Genomic DNA, 20,780 nt, shown 5'->3' with positions numbered 1-20,780 from the left:
TTTTCTCCCAGAGCCAGGCTAGAACCCAGGGGTCCTGACTCCCAGCCTCCTCTGCTCTAACAGACTAGAGCCGCTGCCTTGTCAGAAGAAGGAACAGAACCCAGGAGTCCTGAGCTCCAGCTTTTGACGGCTAATAGCTGGAGATCACCAATAGCAGTGTCATGTTGCCATCTAGTGGCTGGTCCATACCATGGCGAACACCTCCACCTTTAGTTCTGGTGGTGGATGCCCATCGTGGGCAGCTGATGATGGAGGATTCAAGTCCTGGTTCTGACCCATGCAGAGAGGTGCCCATGATGGAATTCATTTCTTCAATTTTCTTTTTTAAAACATTAATTTATTTAGTTTCCCCTGTCACAGGTGCTGAATTTTTCCCCCCAGTGGGTGCCTCGCTCCGCCTCTTCCCCAGGCCCTGCCCTCACTCTGCCTCTTCCCCCAGGCCCCGCCCCCCCTCCACTTCCCCCCCCCAGTACCTGCCCTTGCTCCGCCTCTTCCCCCCCAAGGCCCCACCTTCCCCACCTCTGCCTCTTTCCGCCCTCCCCCTTCCCACGAGACTCCCCCATGTGTGTGCCCGCCGCTTCCTCCCCCAAGCGCCTCCCACCAGCTGCTCACTGCTCCGCTGGCCACCCCTGGGACCAGAACCACTGTGGCTGGTGGATGCTAAGTAATCCCTATTTTTTTCTGTGGGTGCCTGAGTCCTGGAGCACCCACGGAGTCGGTGCCTATGCCCCTTGTGAGAAAACATCCTTAACAGATTTTAAATTAAAAACACGCTAATTTTTCCATTGTGGTACAACACACAACAATACCCAAGTGTTCTATATTTCAGTCCTTTGTCACACATTTTGGTGGGTTGTGTCGCGCACCGGCAGGCTCGAAGGTTGAGAGGTCTGATCACAGCACGTAGTCTCTCTCACTGATGCTGCCAGTAACTATGGACATTGATGAGGAGACCACTGTTAAAAAAGCTGAACTGCAACCAGTTGGATTCAAGGTCTCTGTGCAGGTTTGTAACCACAACAGACTCTGAGAGAAAATCTGAATTCTCCCTTCCCCCAGGGAAATACATGGAAATCCCAACCAGCCCACCTGCAATTTCCCAGGGGACGTTCCCAGACTCCATGTCCAGACTGAAACTCCCCATCCGCACAAAGGAAATGGTTGGCATTGACATGAGCACCAGGCTCTCCTCTCTGAACCCTCTGCTCTGTGCCAGAGAGTGCGGCCTCCACTTCCTCACAATGTCCCTCATGGCCCACAGCATTAGGGTGCCCTTGGGGGTGTTGAGGGTGGGTAGCAGCAGAGGGAGGGCAAACTGGCACATGGACATCTTGGACAGGATCTCCTGTTGTAGAGAACTGTCTGAGCAAAGCAGAAAGGCACAGAGAACATAGAGGGGGCGCAGAGAAACTCTGGTTTCTTTGTCTCTATGCCAAGATATCCTGTGTTAGTCACTAATTCCTATATCATCTGAAGCCCAGTGCAAATGGCCCATGCTTCTGGCCACCCCATTTAAAGCCATGGCTTTTCTCAGGAATTGCCAAGGAAGAGTGCCAAATGTCTGAACTGTCCAGTCCTTTGCACTTTCTGGGTGAATTTCCAGGACGTCACTCTGCCTGAGTATTTTGCTTCCATGAAACTTTTAGCTCCGAAAGGACTTTCTCAAATACTCTTCTCACCTCTGTAGAAAGATATGAAAACATGGGCACAAGTTTTGAGAGCTGAAGAAATTCTGTTTGAGGCACAAAAATTGATTTTATTTTTCTTTGATGGCAAACATGTATGTTGATGTTGGGTCAATAATGTGAAGGAGTGGAACACATTACACGTGATGCTTTCCCAAAAATGCCTAACGTTCCAATCCTGGAATGAGCTCTGTGCAGACAGGGGGCGCCATTGTACTGGCTGCTGTACATACTTTTAGTAATGGCCTTGTGTCTATGGGGGGAGATAATTTGCGCTGGTTCTTTGCACACTAACTACTGTAGTGTGTATTAGACAGTCTGCAGTAAGTGTGTACATTTTGTTAATTTGTATCCTTTTTGCCAAATTGTAAAAAAATTAATCAGCCAAATTAAACCAAAAGACCCCCAACGTTTTCTGACATTTGCAAAATGAAACATTTAATTTTAATTTTGTTTCAAACAATTCAAATAGAGATAAACATTCAAGCTGTTTTCTTTGATCCCAAACCATTGTTTTCCGACTTTTTGATTTGCCAAAACTTTTCGGAAGTTTTGTTTCCTATCTGATCCCAAACTATTTTTTCCTCTGAGCTTTTCAAAATTGCCCACAAACTGAAAAATTCCATGATTTGCTGACCTCTAATGAGAGTGTTCACGCAACCTGAATGCCGCCCCTTGTATGTAGTCAGTAAAACTACTACTAACACCTGCTGCTCAGGTGTGGCAGGTTTGTATAATTTTTGGTGGTGCCCAGAATGAGCCTGTCTAAGGCTCTGGGAGGGAGTTTGGGTGCGGGAGGGGTGCAGGCTCTGGGAGGGAGTTTGGGTGCTGGGTGCAGGCTTTGGGCTGGGGCAGGGGGTTGGGGTTCAGGAGGGGGTGTGGGCTCTGGGAGGGAGTTTGGGTGCTGGGTGCAGGCTTTGGGCTGGGGCAGGGGGTTGGGATTCAGGAGGGGGTGTGGGCTCTGGGAGGGAGTTTGGGTGCTGGGTGCAGGCTTTGGGCTGGGGCAGGGGGTTGGGGTTCAGGAGGGGGTGTGGGCTCTGGGAGGGAGTTTGGGTGCTGGGTGCAGGCTTTGGGCTGGGGCAGGGGGTTGGGATTCAGGAGGGGGTGTGGGCTCTGGGAGGGAGTTTGGGTGCTGGGTGCAGGCTTTGGGCTGGGGCAGGGGGTTGGGGTTCAGGAGGGGGTGTGGGCTCTGGGAGGGAGTTTGGGTGCTGGGTGCAGGCTTTGGGCTGGGGCAGGGGGTTGGGGTTCAGGAGGGGGTGTGGGCTCTGGGAGGGAGTTTGGGTGCTGGGTGCAGGCTTTGGGCTGGGGCAGAGGGTTGGGGTTCAGTAGGGGGTGTGGGCTCTGGGAGGGAGTTTGGGTGCTGGGTGCAGGCTTTGGGCTGGGGCAGGGGGTTGGGGTTCAGGAGGGGGTGTGGGCTCTGGGAGGGAGTTTGGGTGCTGGGTGCAGGCTTTGGGCTGGGGCAGGGGGTTGGGGCGTGGGAGGGGATAAGGGGGTGCAGTGCTTGCCTCAGGTGGCTCCTGAAAGTGACCCCCATACCCCTCTGGTAGCGGCTCCTAGGCGGGGATGGCCGGGGGTCTCCATGCACCACTGCTGGAAGGCCCCATCCCCGCAGCTCCCATTGGCCACAGTTCCAATGGCAGAGTCAGCACTGGGGCGTAGGGGGGGACACACCACGCGGAGCGAGGGCGGGCAGGAAGCTGCTTTTGCCCCGCTGTGCTGCCGGTGGTGGCGGCGAGGGCCCCTGGGCCATTTTAAATCACCCGGGGCGGCAGGCAGAGCCGGGAGATGCTCCGGGGGAGGCGTGCAGGGGCAGCAAGCAGAGCCGGGGGAGAGACCCAGCTCCGAACATTGGTGGAGCCGGGCCCCCATGCTCTGAATATTCCTGGGGCACGAGCACCATGGGCCCATACAACCCACCGCCCCTTCTCCTGCTATCAGTGGTAAATCTCAAAGCACTTTACAGAAGAGGTCAGTATAGTTATCACCATTTATAGGTGGGGAAACTGAGGCACAGCAAGGGGAAGTGACTTATCCAACGTCACCCAGCTCCCCTGAGTCCTAGGCCAGTGTTGTATCCACTGGGCCATGCTACCACCCTTTGTCTCTGCTGCCTTGCACCTTGTGTAGTCATTTAAATCACCATAATGGGAGGGTGATGTGCCACCCCATCAGAAAGGCTGTATTTGCACCCAGCACCAATTTTTACACACGTGAGGGGAAGTATAAAAGGGAAAATAAAATACCTTCAGAAAGGTTTCTCTCCAACTCCTTTGGGACTGGCTGCGGCTCCAATTCCTGCTTCTGAGTGAAATCATATTTATTCCTTGGCTTTGGGGATGATTGGTTCCCTAGTGTCTGCTGCTGATATACCCCGTCTCCATCCCCTGACTCAGGGGCTGGCTGAACCTTTGATTTCTCTTTCCCCAGGTTTACATCATCTTCCCCTTCTGCCTTTGGGTGAGGCTGTGCTTCTGACCCATACTCTCGATGTAAACCATCTTTCCACCAGGGCTCTGGTGTTGGCTGAGTGCTGACTTGCAGCTTCTGGTCTGAGCTACCTAACAAGAAAGCCAGAGGGAAAAGTAATTAATGCTCATAAGTCATTATTCCCTTTCATTTCTTACTTTGTCTACTCAAGAATTTTCATTCCTAATTGAAAGAATATAACAGATTTGGGAATGAATAAGGATAGTTTCCTCATTTCTTTAAAACCATATCTGACAAGATCAGTCTCTAATCAGAAGATTCTGTGTCTTTGTTGAGGATTTTGCCTTATGATTAGGCTGGGAAGGAGTCTATTTTTATCAGTAAATGTCTGAGAAAACATCAATTTCACCAGAAACAAACAGATTAAAAAATATTTCCATCAACAATAACTGAAATTTACTGATATGCAAAGTAAGAAACTGATGCTTGAGAACTTATTAGAGTTTGATTTAAGGATATTTACTTTGTATATTTTGCATATGATGTTGACAGTTTGTGTTTTAACAGTTATAAAGCTTTAACTTGTTGAATCTTTTGTCATTAAATAATTATTGTCTGATGCCTGCTGGTGTCTGAACCACCCCACAACTTCCAGCAACTGTGAAAATTTAAATCAATAAAAATAAAAAGATTAAAAGTAAATATCAGTATTACCTGTCAAAATTATAAAAAATGAAAAATCGAATTCTGACAAGGCTATTTATGATTCTTGGGTCATTTCTTACAACACACACACAATCTTTGCCTGGCTTAGTTCTGGGCAGCACAGAACCAGTGTGTCTACCTCATGGCAACAAACATGCAGTTTCTAGATCAAGCCCTTCTGAAGTTCTAACAAGCCAATCAAAGTTGTGAAACTGTCCCAGAAGTGAAACTTACCCCAGTTTTTCACCTCTCTCTGACTCCCCTTGTACAATTTGCCTCAAAGATTCCCCAATAATTCTACCCAAGATCAGTGAGTTAAGATCTGGCAAAGTAAGAGGGTGTGTGTGTGAATGGATTGGATGTCTGGGTCAACGTTAATGATGGAGAGAAATTCAGCTGTACTTATATGGAGGGATTGTGTGAGGGCCACTGAAGGCATTATCTGAAGGCGCTCCTGCTGAACTCATGTTAATGGTAACAATGCCTGTGATGGACAGTAACCCAGCTTGACTTTCAGTTCCCAGGGTAAGTCTGCAGTTAAAACAAATTGTGTTTTCCTCTATACTGAAATCATTATGAGACAATAAACTTAGCATTCATGTTGTCATTCCTGCTGGCATTTTTCAGAGCAGAACTGCACCTTAATCAGGTAGTTTACACAGTTAAAACTCAAGCTTAAAAACCCTTTAAAAAAGATTCTTGATGCCTTTCTTCACAAATATTCAGGCAAATTGCTCCATGTTGTTGCAGAGTGAAAATGGGGACTGTTACCTTCATGATTCCAAGCAGACTGAGCTGCAAAACATGTCTGGGGAATTTGCAGACAGATTGTACTGGTATCTGGAACCTGAGGTGTTTCTAGCTGAACCATGGTAACCTGGCGTGCTGGAAGAGTTTCTGAAAAAGAAAGATCTTTGAAAACTCAACTCCATTCAAACTCCAGTGCACTGAGTGCTTCTCGCCTGTAGATCTCAAAGCACTTCCCAGAAGAGGGTCAGGATCATTTGGTCCCTTCTGGCCTTAAACCTCTATGAATCATTATTCTTTAGGAAAAACTGAGAGACAGAGAAGAGATGGGACTGGCCAAAGATCACATCGCAGGTCAGCAGCAGAACTGAGAATAGAATCCACGTCTTCTGCTACCCATTTCAATGGAAGATGCTGTCTCCATCGTGACTACTTTGCTATAGTGTTGTAAGACACCATCAAGGGACCTGCTTGTCAGAGATGCTGAATTCTACTTACTGGAGTTGTGGATACTCAGCCCCTCTGGAAGTCAGGCCCTAGGAAGATAATCAACAGTGGCCTCATCTTGAGGGCTTCAATTTTCCGCTGCCCATTCTTGAGACACCTTGGTTCTCTGTTGTGCTGGCCACCCACAATGCCAATTGAACTCAGTGGGAGCTATGGAGAACTCAGCGCTGTTGGGAACCAGTGCTCAGGTATCTCAAATTGGCCTTTTAAAAATGGAGGCATCCAAACTTAGATGCTACTCTCAACACTTCGGGCCTAAGTGGCTTGACCAAGGTCATCAAGGGAGTTGGTGTCAGAGATAGGATTAGCACATGGGAGTTGCTTGGTATTGGATCTGTAGCAAGGCCACTAGACCACACTGCCCTTTGGACTGTGAGAGAGCCATTTCTTCTCAGGCCAGAAGTCACGCTGGTGGCTTGATAGGAGGCAGGTTTGGTGGCTGTCAGTAGCAGCCTGGGTAGCACTGTCCCACAGTAGCCATGAACTGTCCTTGAAAAAACCTGAGGGAACCATGACCATAGTTTTCATGGACCCCCAAGGTCAACTCCAGGGCCTGAAGTGGCGAGGCTGGGTAACCTGTGAAGGAAAAGTCAAGGACAAGCTTTGAACCCTAATGCCACTCCACCCCCCCAAAAACATTGGGAAAAATCCAACTTACCTGTGGGTTCGTGCTTCATCATGCATTTTTTACAACAGCAGTACACGCACCAACACCAGCAACATGGCAAGCATCTGCTTGTCTCTGGTTTCCTACCACTGGAATTTAGTCCCTCCTGGCCTGGCAAAGAATATCAATATAAAAAGAAAGAGATAGGTACCTCTGTCAGAGCTGTGGCCAGGACTTGGAAACAGCCAATATGTCCTCCCTATGCTGGATCAACACTTCTCTGAAGCTGCTACATTATTCTCTAGAATCTCAGCTTACCTTGAAAGAGAAAGAATGAATGTTTCTAGCTGCTCTGGTTGTGAGGAAAAACACCTAAAAAATGATGTGAGTGTGCAGAGAGTCTGGAGCAATAACTCTCAGAGGTGTGAACCGTCCTACTTGTAGCTCAGAGAGGTGTGAACTCTCCAGTTCATCTCCGTGAGTGTTTAACTCAGATGCTCAGTGATCATCATTTAAATGCCAACTTTGGTAGCTATTTTATCTCTAATGGGAGGAAAGGAGCTGGGATGGGGGGGGAGGGAAGGGAAGGGGAATCACAGCTCTGCACAATTTACTATGAGCGACATTCTGGTGACTTAAGTGGGTGCTGTTGGGGAGTCTCCACCACTTTTTTTTTCTCTCAGTCACTAAGGAGCCAAGATTATGGAGACTGGAAGAGCCCATGAGCACACCCAAGCCCCACAGAGGGGCAGCCAGGCTCAGGGAACCCAGAGGAGCCAAGTGGCATGTGCAAACCTATTTTTAACACCTGCACAATCTACCATGTGTGGTGTCTCATTTTGGCAACTCGTATGGGTGGAGCTTATATTGTGGGTGGAGCTTGAAAGAGTCCCACCCCTTGTTTCCCATCCTGACCCCCAGCTGTGGTAAAGTGTGCATTGTTGCAGGGTTATAGCCCAGCTTTCCCCATTGAAGGAGCCTTTTATTTTTGGGATGCAGGGAAATCTGCTCCCCTCCCCTTTCCCCTTTATAGCTGGTCCATGGACTTCTGAATTTTAAAATCCCTGGCTGAGCAAGAATTTCACATTAATAAAAGTAAGCCACATTATATTTTTCAATCCAGATCCCATTTTATTGATAGAAGCTGAATTTCTGTAGCTGGGAGCCATGAAGGTCTGTCCTACCTGGCCATCTGTGCGTCCCTGAACTTCAGGGATATCCCCTGGCCTTGCTTATTTTACAAATATACAATGACTTGATCTGGTTTTTCAACCCCCCCCCCCGCAGTCTGGCCACCAGAGGGAGCTGTTGACCAGTAGAACTTGAGCAACTGATGGCAGGCTGGCTGAGCGCATAAAGGACAGCCACTCTTCAGTTATAGTTACCATGTGCTTTCGTGGAGTTTCCATGCAGAGTTTAGCTTATATACAAGCCTATTGCATCATTACTAACCTAAGTTGATGTTTGAGCTTTGGATGTTTTCAGCTGGAGCTATGGAGAGATAAAAGGGGGAGGAGTCAGTGATTGAAGATATGCAAATTCTCAAATGCTATTGGTTGCCTCCTGTGAGGACTACAAAGAAAGACCAAGCGAGACATTCTGTTTCCTTCTTAAAGCAGCCAGTCTGTCACAGAAAAGGGGTGTAGGAATTACACTAATTTACATCCCCGTCTTCACTGGGGTTCTTCAATTTGGGGAGATAAATGCTTTGGTTTAATGTGCGCAATTGCTTGGGAGCATTCTTTCCATCTTATTTACCTTTTTCCCATTACCTGACATTAATTGTTCAGGTGTCCAAACTGAGACACCAACGGCCTGAATTTCATAGATTTTGAGCACCTGTAATGGACGTCAGCTGGAGTTAGTGATGCTCAAAACATCTGGGAAATCAATCTGTAGGTATTTCACTCATGAACTGAGGGGGCTGCTTTTGAAAAATTTGGCCCTGAGGGCTATTAAAACAAAGGCTGATCCTTAGTCTCTTTGACCACTGGGTATCTCATTTCCATTAGGTGGCTCGTGTGGGAATAATGGACAACTCTGTGTGTGGTCTCAGTCCTTCTTATCTACACAGTACAGATGTCTCTCTCTGACTGGAGAGTCGTGATTTGTGAGTCTGATTGCTCATGGTGTATACCTGGTAGAATGCTGGCTCTACACCTCCAGCTAAACTGTAACCTGTGTGGTACTAGTATACCATGGCTCTACCATGCCGTGACTTAGAATGGAGATGCTCTAAGCTGTTAAGGAACAAAAACCAGTGAGAATTTTGCATCCATCCTCCAATATCCTGGTATATTAAAGCTTTTTTTTTGTAGCTAAGATCCCACCTATAAACAAACGCTGAGGTGGTATAGATTTCATAGATGTATAGATTATAAAACCAGAATCAGCTGTGATCATCTCGCCTATATAACAGTAGTATAGCATCTAGCCAATATAACATAGGTCACAGGACTTCCCTAAACTGATCCCTCTTTGTACTAGAGTTGATCTTTTAAAGAAATATCCAATCTTCATTTAAAAATCTGTAGTGGTGGAGAAACCACCAACATCTTTGGTAAATTTCTCCAATGGTCGATACAATTTGCATTGTATTTCCAGTCCTGAATTTCTCTAGTTTCCACTTCCACTCACTGGATCTTGTTAGACCTTTGCCTGTTAGTTCGAAGAGCCCATTATTAAATATTTGTTCCCCATGTAGGTACTTATAGATAAGGCTGTGTGCCTGTCACGGAGGTCATGGAAGTCATGGATTCCACGACTTTCTGTGACATCCGTGACTTCTTCAGCAGCCGGTGCGGCTGGCTCCAGAGTTGCCCGAGCAGATCAGGCAGCCCCTGGGTCAACCACACTGGCCGCTGCTGGGGCAGTTTGGGTGTGGAATGAGGCTCAGCTGGGGGTTGGGGTGTGGGGCGGTGCTTGCCTTGGAGGGGGGGTGGGCTCCCTGGAAGTGGCCGGCATGTCCCTGCAGCTCCTTGGAGGACGGGCTGGTGGGGCAGAGAGGCTCTGCATGCTTTCCCTGCTTGGAGGCACTACCCCTGCAGCTCCCATTGGCTGCAATTCCCGGCCAATGGGAGCTGCAGAGCTGGAGCTTGTGGAGGGGGCTGTGCGCGGAGCCTCCTGGCCTTCCCTCCCCCTAGGAGCTGCAGGGACATGCCAGCTGCTTCCGGAGAACTGTGCGGAGCCAGATAGGGATCGGAGCCTGCCAGCCCCGCTACCCCTGCCCCCCCAGCACCAGTACAGGTCCCAGGCTGTGTGCCTCAGCCCAGCCCCTCTCCAGCACCAGTGGTGGTCCCAGGTCGCACACTGCCCTCTGTCCCCCACACAAACAGTGGTCCTGGGCCACCCCCCCTGCACCCACGGCACCCCCGGACCTCATCCCCAGAGCACCCGCCACCCCCAGGCCTACGTTTTAGTTAGGGGTATATAGTACAAGTCATGGACAGATCACGGGCAGTGAATTTTTGTTTATTGCCCATGACTCGTCTATGGCTTTTACTAAAAATACCCATGACTAAAACATAGCCTTACTTATAGATGTGATCAAGTCACCCCTTAGCATTCTCTTCCTTAAACTAAACAGCTTGAGCTCCTTGAAGCTATCTCTCTAAGGCAGGTTTTCTAATAATTTAATTGTTCTTGTCTCTCCTCTCTGACCCCTCTCCAAATTATCAACGTACTTCTTGAATTGTGGGCACCAGCACTGGACCCAGGATTCCAGCAGCAGCCACCCTAGTGCCAAATACAGAGGTGAGATAGCCTCTCAACTCTTACTCAGGATTCCCCAGTTTACACATCTAAGGATTGCATTAGCCCTTTTGGCCACAGCGTCGCACTGGGAGCTCATGTTCAGCTGATTATCCACAATGACCCCCAAGTTTTTTTCAGAGTCTCTGCTTCCCAGGATAGAGTTCCCCATCCTGTAAGTATGGCCTGCATTCTTTGTTCCTAGATGTATACATTTACATTCGGCCATAGTAAAACACATATTGATTGCTTGTGCCCAGCTTACCAAGCGATTAGATCGCTGTGTATCCGTGACCCGTCCTCTTCATTATTTACCACTCCCCCAATCTTTGGGTCATTACTTTATCAATGATGATTTTATGTGAGATCTTTCTGTAGGCACGTGGGAGATCTCCTCCCGTTAGAGAACTCCTTACCAGCTTTCCGTGTATTGGTAAGTCTCTGTTCCAAGTCTCTCTTGTTTATTGTTTTCAGCACCTCCACAGTCACATCCACTGCATAGTCCTCTTGGTAATAGCTGACAAGCAGGTTAGTGAGGTCGATGCGATCTGTGTTCTCCAGCGTGCCCCAGGGGATGTGCTCATATGGCTTCTTCACTGGCATTGTCTTCAGGTGGAACTTGAAGGTCTTGAGCTCTCTGTCTGTCAGGTCATTGAGTGTCCACAGCAAGCTGTCTTTCACCGTCTTCTTCATGGTGACTCCTCCCACCGGGTCTGAGCAAACTGAAGCACGAAAGGAGCCAGGGATCTGCTTGTGGGTGTGCCACAAGAACTAGGGAAGGGCAAGAGAGTGAAACCTGAATTAAAACTCTCTCATACACTCTGCTCACAGAATCTGTATTCTTATGTTGCACCTGAGGCCCCAACCAAGATTAGGGCCCTCATTGTGGTGGGTGCTGCGCAGACCCCAACAGAGATCAGCTGGTTGCTGAACAAACACATGGCAAGGCAGTCCCTACTCTGAAAGGCTTGAGCATCTAAATAAACAAGCCAAGGATGGGAGAAAGGGATACAACATACGAACAAGTGATGGGAAACCGAGGCACAAAGGAACGTGGGACAAATTTTCCAAAGAGCTCTGATCCCGATGTTCTGAGCCCTTCTGAAAATTTTGTCCTAGGGGACTCATCCAAGACCACCCAGGGAGTCTGTGGCAAAGATTGAATCCAGGTGCCCTAACCATAGAACCACCCATCCTCTCCTGTCTCGTGCTAGAGGTTTGTGTCTATCAGCCTCTGTCTATCCTTCCGTCAGCGCTATCTCTCCATTTATTTATGTCCTGCACCCTCCCTCTTGCCTCTCCTCCAGCTCCAGACACTGACCTACTCCGATTTCCAGTGCCAGACATTCATCCCCTTCCTCCTTAAGGCAGATGAGCCTGTGTTCTCCCAGCACCCACCTGCTGTGGTATTACCAGCGCTTCACGCTCCTGCAGGTGGAGAGAGACCCTGGATCTAGAGGTCCCATAGATGAGTCCTTTGGAATCAAACCTGCCAGAGAAGAAGAAAGGGGCAGGTGGAGAAGACGGAGAGTCTGGAAGGAGTTCAGTAAAGGAGGGCACTGCGTGATGGGTGGACCCGAGACTCACCCATTCCGGACTCTGAACCCTTCCCGGAGTTCTGTCCTGCTTATCTCATGGCTGCTGTCTGACAGCAAGTACTGAATGTGAGATAAAGGCAGAAGGGACAGAAGTCTGTGGGTGTTAGAATCCCTCAGGCAAAGAGAAAGGGCGGCCTTGAGGTTAATGCACAGTACTGGTATACAGGCAACTGGGATTCACTTCTCAGCTCTGTTACAGACTCCTGGGTGACCTAGGAACATAGGAATTGCCAACTGGATCAGAGCTGTGATCCATCTAGTCCCACAACCTCTCTCTGACTGTGACCAGCACTGGTATAAGAACCTTGCAGTAGCAGATGTGGGATAATCCACCACTTGCTTACGTCTCTTTCTAATCTCTAATAGTTAGAGATCAGTTCAAGCCCTAAAGAATGAGGTTTAACATACCTTCCATAACCATTGGTGCGATTAATTATGCTAACTCTGAATATTCTTGTTATCCATAGAAATGTCCAATCTTTTTGTGAATCTTGTTACATCCTTGGCTGCAGCAGCTTCCTGTGGCAGTGAGTTCCATAGTCTAATGATAGATTCATAGATTCCAAGGCCAGAAGAGACCATTGTGATCATCTAGCCTGACCTCTTGTATAGCACAGATCAGAGAACTGCGCCAAAATCATTCCTAGAGCAGATCATCTTTAGCAGAAACATCCAATTTTGATTTTAAAATGGCCAGTGATTGAGAATTCACCATGACCCTTGGTAAATTATTCCAATGGTTAATTACCCTCATTGTCAACAATTTACCCTTATTTCCAGTCTGAATTTGTCTAGCTTCAACTTCCAGCTACTGGATTGTGTTATACCTTTGTCTGCTAGATTGAAGATCCCATTATTATATATTTGTTCCCTATGTAGACAGTAATCAAGTCACCTCTGAACCTTCTCTTTGTTAAGCTATTTAGACTCTTTGAGCTCTTTGAGTCTATCTGTGATGGGGTGTTCACCTCACACCAACCTGGAAGAGATTAATGAGGCTGAGAAGGGGCCAATGGATCAGGTAGCCCACAGTTGATGGGAATCTGGTGGCCTAAGTAATCCCCTGAATGGTGACGGCACCAAGTTGAGAAGGAACAAGCAAGGTTAGTATAAAGCCAGGAAGCTGGCAACAGAAAGGGGCTGCAGGGATGTGGTCTGCAGTCACTCCTTGGGAGGTGGGAGTTTGGGTTGGTACCTTCAAAGAGTGGGGAGCCAGAAGCTGTAATAAGGGGTCCAGAGAAAGAGGAACAGGGTCTGAGAGAAAGTTGACCACAGTTGCCAGGTATAGGGTCCCTGGACTGGAACATGGAGTAGTGGGCGGGCCTGGGTTCCCCTACTAGCCACTGGGGAAGTGGCAACATTAAGGTGGTGCATGAGAAGATTGCAAGAGACTGTTGATATGGCAAGACTTAGATACCCTGGAAGGAGAAGACTATAGTGACCTGACTGGAGGCCAAGCCCTGAAGACAAAGCACTTAGAGTCACAGGGACTGAGAGAGAGACAGCAGAGTGGGCGGGCAGCAAGAATCAGGAGGGAGCGTCTGAGCTGGGTGAAACTAATCCCAGAGGTGACCACAAAGAGGCATCCCTAGCAGTGAGTAGAGTGCCCCAGGACACTATCACTATAATGTATATTTACTAATTCTTTAATCATTCTCATGGCACTTCTCTGAATCCTCTCCAATTTATTAGCATCCATCCTGAACTGTGGGCTACAGGACTGGACACCATATTCCAGTAGTGTTTGTCCCTGTATCAAATACAGAGGTAAAATAACCTCTTTATTCCTACTGGAGATTCCCCTGTTTATGCATCTCAGGATCACTTTAGTTCTTTTGCCCACAGCATCAAAGTGGGAGCTCATGTTCAGCTAATTACCCCTAAATCTTTTTCAGAGTCACTACTTCCCAGGAAAGAGTCCCCCATTCTATAAGTATCACCTACATTCTTTGTTTCTATATGTATACATTTACATTTAGCTGTATTAAAAACGTATATTATTTGTTTGCACCCAAGTCAAATGCCTAAATAAGTTTAGCTATATTACATCAACACTATCACCTTTATCAACCAAACTTGTAATGTCATAAAAAAAATCAAGTTAATTACACCCGCTGTGAAAAAAAAATCCTTTTTATCAGTTATGAATTTGCCACTTTTAAATTTCCATGAAAGTCCCCTTGTCCTTGTGTTAGGTGACAAGGAGAACAGAAATTCCTGATCTACCTTCTCCATCCCTTTCATGTTTTTCATACTTGACCACAGCTCCCTGTATTCATCTCCTCTTTAAAATAATGATCCATGTCTTTTCAATCACTCTTCATAGGAGAGTTTACCCCAGGTGGTTGATCATTCTCATTGCCATACTCTGGATCCCCTCTGACCTTGGCCAGGTAATTACATCTCTTTCTGCCTCAGTTCCCCATCTGTCAAATGGGGAGAGCAAATATTCCTTTGATTCAAGAAAGGGCTTGAAAGGGATATTTTGTTAGTGTCTGTAAAGTACTTTGGGATCCTTGGATAAGAGGGAAAATGATTATAAAATCAGTCTTTAGAGCTGGCCATCAAAGAAACACAGGGCCTGCACAACAGAATCATACTGGCTCTAATCACAGAGCAAACATGCTGCCACTTTCAGAACAAGCTCCTAGTGCAACACAGAGTTAGCCTATGGAACTCACTGCCACATGATATTGATGAGACCAGTAATTTAATAGGATTCCTGAAAAGGTTAGATATTTATATGGATAATGGGAATATCCACATTTGCATTAGATAGGATACAAATTGAGGGGTTATAAAGTCTATAGCTTCATGGTTTAAGACAAACACTAACTGATGGAGATTAGTAAACTTTCCCAGGGGAGGTGTGACAAAGTGGGAATTTTCTGTAATATTTTATGACCCTTGTGTGTGCCTCAGTTTCCCCTATATTGTGCATAGCTATTGAGGGTGTGAAAAGGGACTGTTTGCTCTCAGAAAATCTGAAGATAATGGCAAATCCAGTCACCAGGACATTGACACCTAGCAACCAATGACCCGGAGGGAGATTCATTTCCCAGGCTCTCAATATGAAAGCTGAGCAACATTTCCCAAATTGAGAACAAAGGACTGGAGATGAGTGAGGTGGGGGCATAAGAGATGGCTGCTGGAGAGAGTCTGAGACTTTCACCTGTGAACTGACCAAGGTCAGATGGAGAGAGAGCTTGAGCCATCAAGTTCACTACCTCTTGGCTGGGCTCTGGGCTAACCAGGCTATGCTTTATTTTCATTTCTCTCTGCTAACCTGAGGACCTCTTCTGCTGTGTTGCCTTTGACTAATAAACCCTGCTGTTTAGAAAATGATGTTTGAATGTCACTGCAAATCCTCATGAGATGCATTAATCCCTGAAAAGTCTCTACCAGGAGTCTTTCAGTTGGAGCTGGTGAATAGAGCTCACGGTGTGAAGCAGGAGTGCTGGAGCCCCAGAGAGTCAGTCTAAAGAGGTGGTGAGGCCGTATGGAAGGCTGAGGGAAGAGTGGAGACCCCTTGGGGGTCTGGCACACTGAAGGGATTCCTCCTAGAGACTGTTCCAAAGCTGGGGCATAGTACCCCTCCTGTGAATCTGGGACAAGGACGTTATTCCAGAATTATCTACTAGGAGGGTTCTGCCATTTTTTTCTGAGGTACTGGCTACTGACAGAGAGGTGATACAGGTCTAGATGAAGCACTGGTCTGCTGCAGTCTGGCAGTTCTTACGTTCCTATCATAGAGAAAACCTGCTGGAATCCAGGAGGGAATTAGAACAATCAAGCCTTGGATTATCTTTACAGAGAAACAAGCCAAAGTGAAAGCTGAGGCAGATTATATGTTCAGCAGAACATGGCAATGTTAGACCCTGAATGTCCACTATATATAATGATATGCTGGAAGGTGTTAATGGCAGTTGTCAATCACAGACCTACTAAAAGTTGCACTCGTTATTTAGGCTAAATGAGGGGGGCAATTAAATGTCCTGTTTGGTGAGAGCTGAAATAATAGAAGCCACTGCCCAAAGCACAGGCCAAGAGAGCAACGGTTGAGAAAAAACTAAGCTATGTGGCCCAGAGAGTTTCCCTGGAGACCGAATGCAGGTGTTGGAGCATTGATTGGTTGGAGCTGTATATGTAAGGAACCTGAAAGCCACCAGACAACAAGAGAAGCATAGCTGTGAGAGGGAGCAGAGACAGAGCTTCCTGGGACACAGGACTGGCTGGAGAAACAGGGTTGGAAATGGTGAGTAAGGAAACTGACTCCTTGCCTTGTATGTTTCTATTGTGTCCAGAGAAACAGGACTTTGTGTTCATTCTACACAAATAAACAGGATTGCAGCAAAGGATATACCTGACTTGCACCATCAATTTTCCCTCCTAATGGAAACAGCCTGGCAAGAACCCAAATACTGGCTAACAGCTGGGGTAGAAGCTGCTGATGGCACATAGGACCTGATTTTGCAGACAAAACACCCAGGGAAGGGCTGCAGTGCTGGGCCCATAAAGCATCTGGGAACCAGGTTAAAGTCCTGGTCCCCACCCTTGGCAGGAGGGGAAATCCCTGCTGGCTGATATTGCCAATGACAAGATTCAAGCTCTGCTTCCTCTTTTGACATCAGCTCTGCCCTTAAGAGGAAATTCCAAGAACTGGAGTGACCCCTCTTTGATGGGAAGCGGGCAAAGAGTTTAGACAGGAAATGCATGGCTCCCAGGAGCTGTTCTCATAAGAGAAAGGGGAAGTGCGGGGCAGGACCTTCGCTGTCACATCACAAACTCCATATGTCTCCTCTCTTCCTAAATGACTAATAACTCTTGCAACACCACTGCCATTGGTTATGCCCTGAGTCCCACTTCCCTCGCGTCTCGCTCCCTCGGCTGGGCCCCGCATCTCACTGCCCCACTCTCTCTGGCTCTGTCTTGCTGCCCAGTCCCAACGACAGCTTCTTTCCTTCCCTGAAACTAAGGGCAAGAGCAGTCCCTGAACTCAAGGTGACGCAGGGACTGCATCCTCTGTCAGCCCCAGGAAAGCAAACACCTCCTAGCTCCCAACTCCTTTCCCCCAGCTTAAGGGATGGTGCAATATGCAGACATCCTGGGGAGGTGGGGAGCCATGCAGTCTCGCCTAATGCAGGGCACAGTCTGGCCTCAAATTCCTTTCTCCCTCCTCATCCCCATGTTTTGACAAATAGGGCAATCTCCTGGATGAGCCTTTGTGAGTTGAGTTAAACCTTCCTGAAGTATGCTTAATATCTTTTGAGTCCATTTTATTAAATGAATGGCTTATGTATCCCTGTGCGCCGTGGATTGTATGCAGTTCCATGGGAAGGGTAAACAGAGCTCCTCCAGGAACTGACAACAGTGGAGGGGTGGTTAGTCAAAGTCATTCAATTGTAGCATCTCTAGAGATCATCCTAGCCCTAACCCTGCACCACCCCTGGAGAGGTGCTCACAAACTGGATTCTCAAGGGGCCAACCGGCAAAGAAAGGATTTTTGGATAAATAGCCGAGTGGTAAACTGACTCAGGGATCTTCTTCTTGATCCAGCAAATGGACAGGAGGGTCCACAGGGGGCCCCAATCCTTAGAGAAGGGTTGGAATGACTTTAGCCCACAGAGACCCTATCAGACTGAGTGCTTGTTCTGAGCAAAGGGGGTTGTGAATTTGAAACTACAGGAGAATCCCTGGGTGGGGTCTGAAAGACTGCTCACCTGCCAGGACCCATGATGGAGTTGGGATGATCTCTGGTGAGCTTATTAGCAGGCATACAGGTTATTGTATTGTTTTGAATGTTTTCTCTGGCTTGCTTTGATCTTAAGGATAAAATGTGCTTGCTAGGAGGAGCTGTGTGGTAGATTAACTGTGGTACAGAAAAGGCAAAAATAAGCCTGCTTAGGCAGTCTGTCTTTTGCTGGGGACATCACATTGTAGGCAGAGAACTGTTTAGACTGGAAATACCCTGGTCAGGAGGGAGAGAGATGAATGTCTCCACTGAAGAGAGGTGACAGTGAGGGAGCTGGAAGCCTAGAGTGGGTGCCCTTGATGGATCACAAAGGGGGAATATAGATGCAGTTGTCCTCAACTGTGACCCATGTATCCTAGAATTAGGAAAAATCTGGTTCATAGAATATCAGGTTTGGAAGGGACCTCAGGAGGTCATCTAGTCCAACCCGTGCTCAAATCAGGACCAATCCCCAATTTTTGCCCTGACTCCTAAATGGCCCCCTCAAGGATTGAACTCACAACCCTGGGTTTAGCAGGCTAATGCTCAAACCACTGAGCTATCCCTCCCCCCATCTAGTAATACTAGATGATCTACTGTCTCTCTTGGTTTACCTGGTAGCTGGTGGTTTTATGATTTAATAGTTGGGCTGAAGCTATCAGGGATAAAGTGCAGAGGCAGGAAAGTGAATCATTATCTGATCTAATCTGTCTTTGTACACTGCAAATCGCTGACGTAGCTCAGCACCTCATACAATGGCTGAAGGCCTGATCCAAAGCCCATTGGAAACAATGGAAAGACAACACAAGAAGGGATCGGCAGGGGGGCTCCTGTCTCAGCGAGCCCAGCTCTGCCCCTGGGCTCCCAGGTTCCATCCCCAGAGCCCCCAGCTCCTGCCCTCCCCATGTGGCCAGCTCCTGAACCACCAGCATCTGCCTGGGGCAGCCTTTCCCTGCCACTGCCCGGGGCCCTGCTTGCTTTGGGGCTGGGCACAGACCCCTCCCCTGAGCCTGCAGCCTGGCCTCCAAGCACAGGCACAGCCCTGCCCAGGGGTCTGCATCCACTGGGCCCTGGGGAGCCCTTCATAGTCCCCCCCAGCACCCAGGCCAGCCCCTGATCGGCTGCTCCAGCCTCCTCTATGCAAATACGCCCCCATCTCCTAAGGCTAAGGAGGGCCCAGGTGGATCTGTGGGAGGAGGGGAGCATGGCATTTTCCTGAGGTGACAGTTAAACAGACACACTGACCCCCCAGGGGAGCAGGGGGGAGGGTTGAGCTCAGGGGGCCCCTCAGGGGCTAGAGAGGGGCGATTCAGGGTGGAGCCAGGAGCAAAGGGTGAGGGGAGGGAGAAGCTTGGGAGGAGGGGTCGATTGGAGAGGGGAGAATTTTGGGGGGTCAACTGGCTGAGGGGAGCTTGGGAGGGGTGTCAATTGGGAAGAGGGTGTTTTGGGGGTCATTTGGGTGAGGGTAGGGGAATTTGGGGGGGGTCAGTCAGGAGAGGGGAGGAGATTCAGTTATTGGAGGGGTTAATTTGAAAGGGGGAACAGTTGGAAAGAGAGGGGCCAGTCAGGAGAGCGTGGGTCAATTGGGGAGGGGAAGGGGGACAGCTGGGCAGGAGGAGTTGGGGAGGGGGTCAGTTAGGGAGGGAAGGGGGAATTTGGGGGGAGGATTTTGGGAGGGGGTCAGTGAAGAATCAGTTTGTGACCCCCCCGCCCCCATGGGCCCTGTCTGCAATGTGTTGCTGTGTTTGTGCTGCACTGGGCCATGGAGCCGGTGCTGGGGGGGTCTGCAGGTTGGGCCGGGGCAGCCCGGGGGAGGGACATGCCTTGTGGATCTGCCTCTATGTAAATCGCGAAAACATGGCACAGGGGCTGCTTAGCCCCGAGGCTGAGTGCCCCCGCCTGGTCAGGGGCGCAGAGTCGGGTCTGACTCATTAGTGAGGGAGCAGCATCCTCAGCCCAGCCCTCTGCTCCATGCTGCTGCTGCTGAGCTGCCAGGGTTTGAAGGGAGCAGCCTCCCAAATGCCCCCATGGGATAGCAGCTCCGTCCACCACAGATCCAGGAAGCAGGTACCAAGCCATCGTCCTTTGCTGCAGGAAGACACCACAAGGTAAGGTTGAAGGAGTGGGTGAGGGCAGATAACTGCATGGACCTGGAGGGTTACCCCATAGCTCTGGATAGTTCAGATAAATTGTCCACGCTTTGAATTGTATGAGGTTTCCTCGTCACTAGCGTCACATGGAGTTTGGCAATTGTGAGGGTGGTTTATTATGGCATGCCATTAAATGGAGCGTGTGACTATGGCTGTGTTTCCCAAAGTGTATGGCACAACTCCCCGATGAGGGCACGGGGGTAAAGGATGAGTCCTGGGGGCACATACACACATCTCAACTGTTCCCTAGCGTTAGCTTTCATTTTTTAAAAAAGTAAGTCTAGCTGTTACAGTTGCAGAGAAACTCATCAAAATGTGACTTGAAGGTAATTGATGACTCAGTGTTGTCTGTCTGTCTGAGTCTGCAGAGACCCTGAAATAAGAGGCTGGAGAGGTGTGACGTGCCCCTTTCCTTTCAGTGGGGACTGACTCAAATGCCAGTGATGCTGTTTTAAAAGTCAGCACTGGGAACTATTTTGCTGCTCAAAGCATGTAAGAAAGAAGAGGAAATATATTATGAAGATCTAAAATATGGCTAGGCCTTTAACACTAGATGGCAGTATTAGTGGGGGGGGGGAGGTAGTGCTTGACTTCATTTTACTGAAGGGGGGGGGCTCAGTTTTCAGAAGTTTAGGAAAGACTGGCACATGGTGAATCTTGTATGGCATTTTGCAGTGATAAGGCTGATTTAATATAGGGTGTTATATGGAGTTTGACAATTATTAATGAATTTGCATGTTTTTTTTTAAATATTCTTTTGTAGTCATATGGGTTTGATTTTCAAACTGAGCCTCCAGTTCCACAGCTGAAATTTTGGATCCACAATAAATTGTGGCCCACAATTTTTCCCCACAAAATTGTCGGTACAATTAA

The 20,780-nt window shown here is 48.3% G+C and overlaps 1 long non-coding RNA gene across 1 annotated transcript; it reads right to left on the bottom strand.

Annotated features, from left to right (window-relative positions):
- Window positions 1-6,811: 6,811 nt before the first annotated feature.
- LOC144266959 (uncharacterized) lies at window positions 6,812-11,052 on the bottom strand. Its single transcript, XR_013346514.1, has 3 exons — window positions 10,845-11,052; window positions 8,131-8,169; window positions 6,812-6,844 (listed from the first exon to the last, which is right to left on the bottom strand). It is a non-coding gene; the product is annotated as an uncharacterized LOC144266959 (long non-coding RNA).
- Window positions 11,053-20,780: the final 9,728 nt, after the last annotated feature.

The sequence above is a fragment of the Eretmochelys imbricata genome, chromosome 6 (genome assembly GCF_965152235.1).
Source record: "Eretmochelys imbricata isolate rEreImb1 chromosome 6, rEreImb1.hap1, whole genome shotgun sequence".
Classification (NCBI taxonomy): Eukaryota; Metazoa; Chordata; order Testudines; family Cheloniidae; genus Eretmochelys; species Eretmochelys imbricata.
Note: the sequence above shows the minus strand (reverse complement) of the source record. Positions and strands in the feature narration are given on the sequence as shown.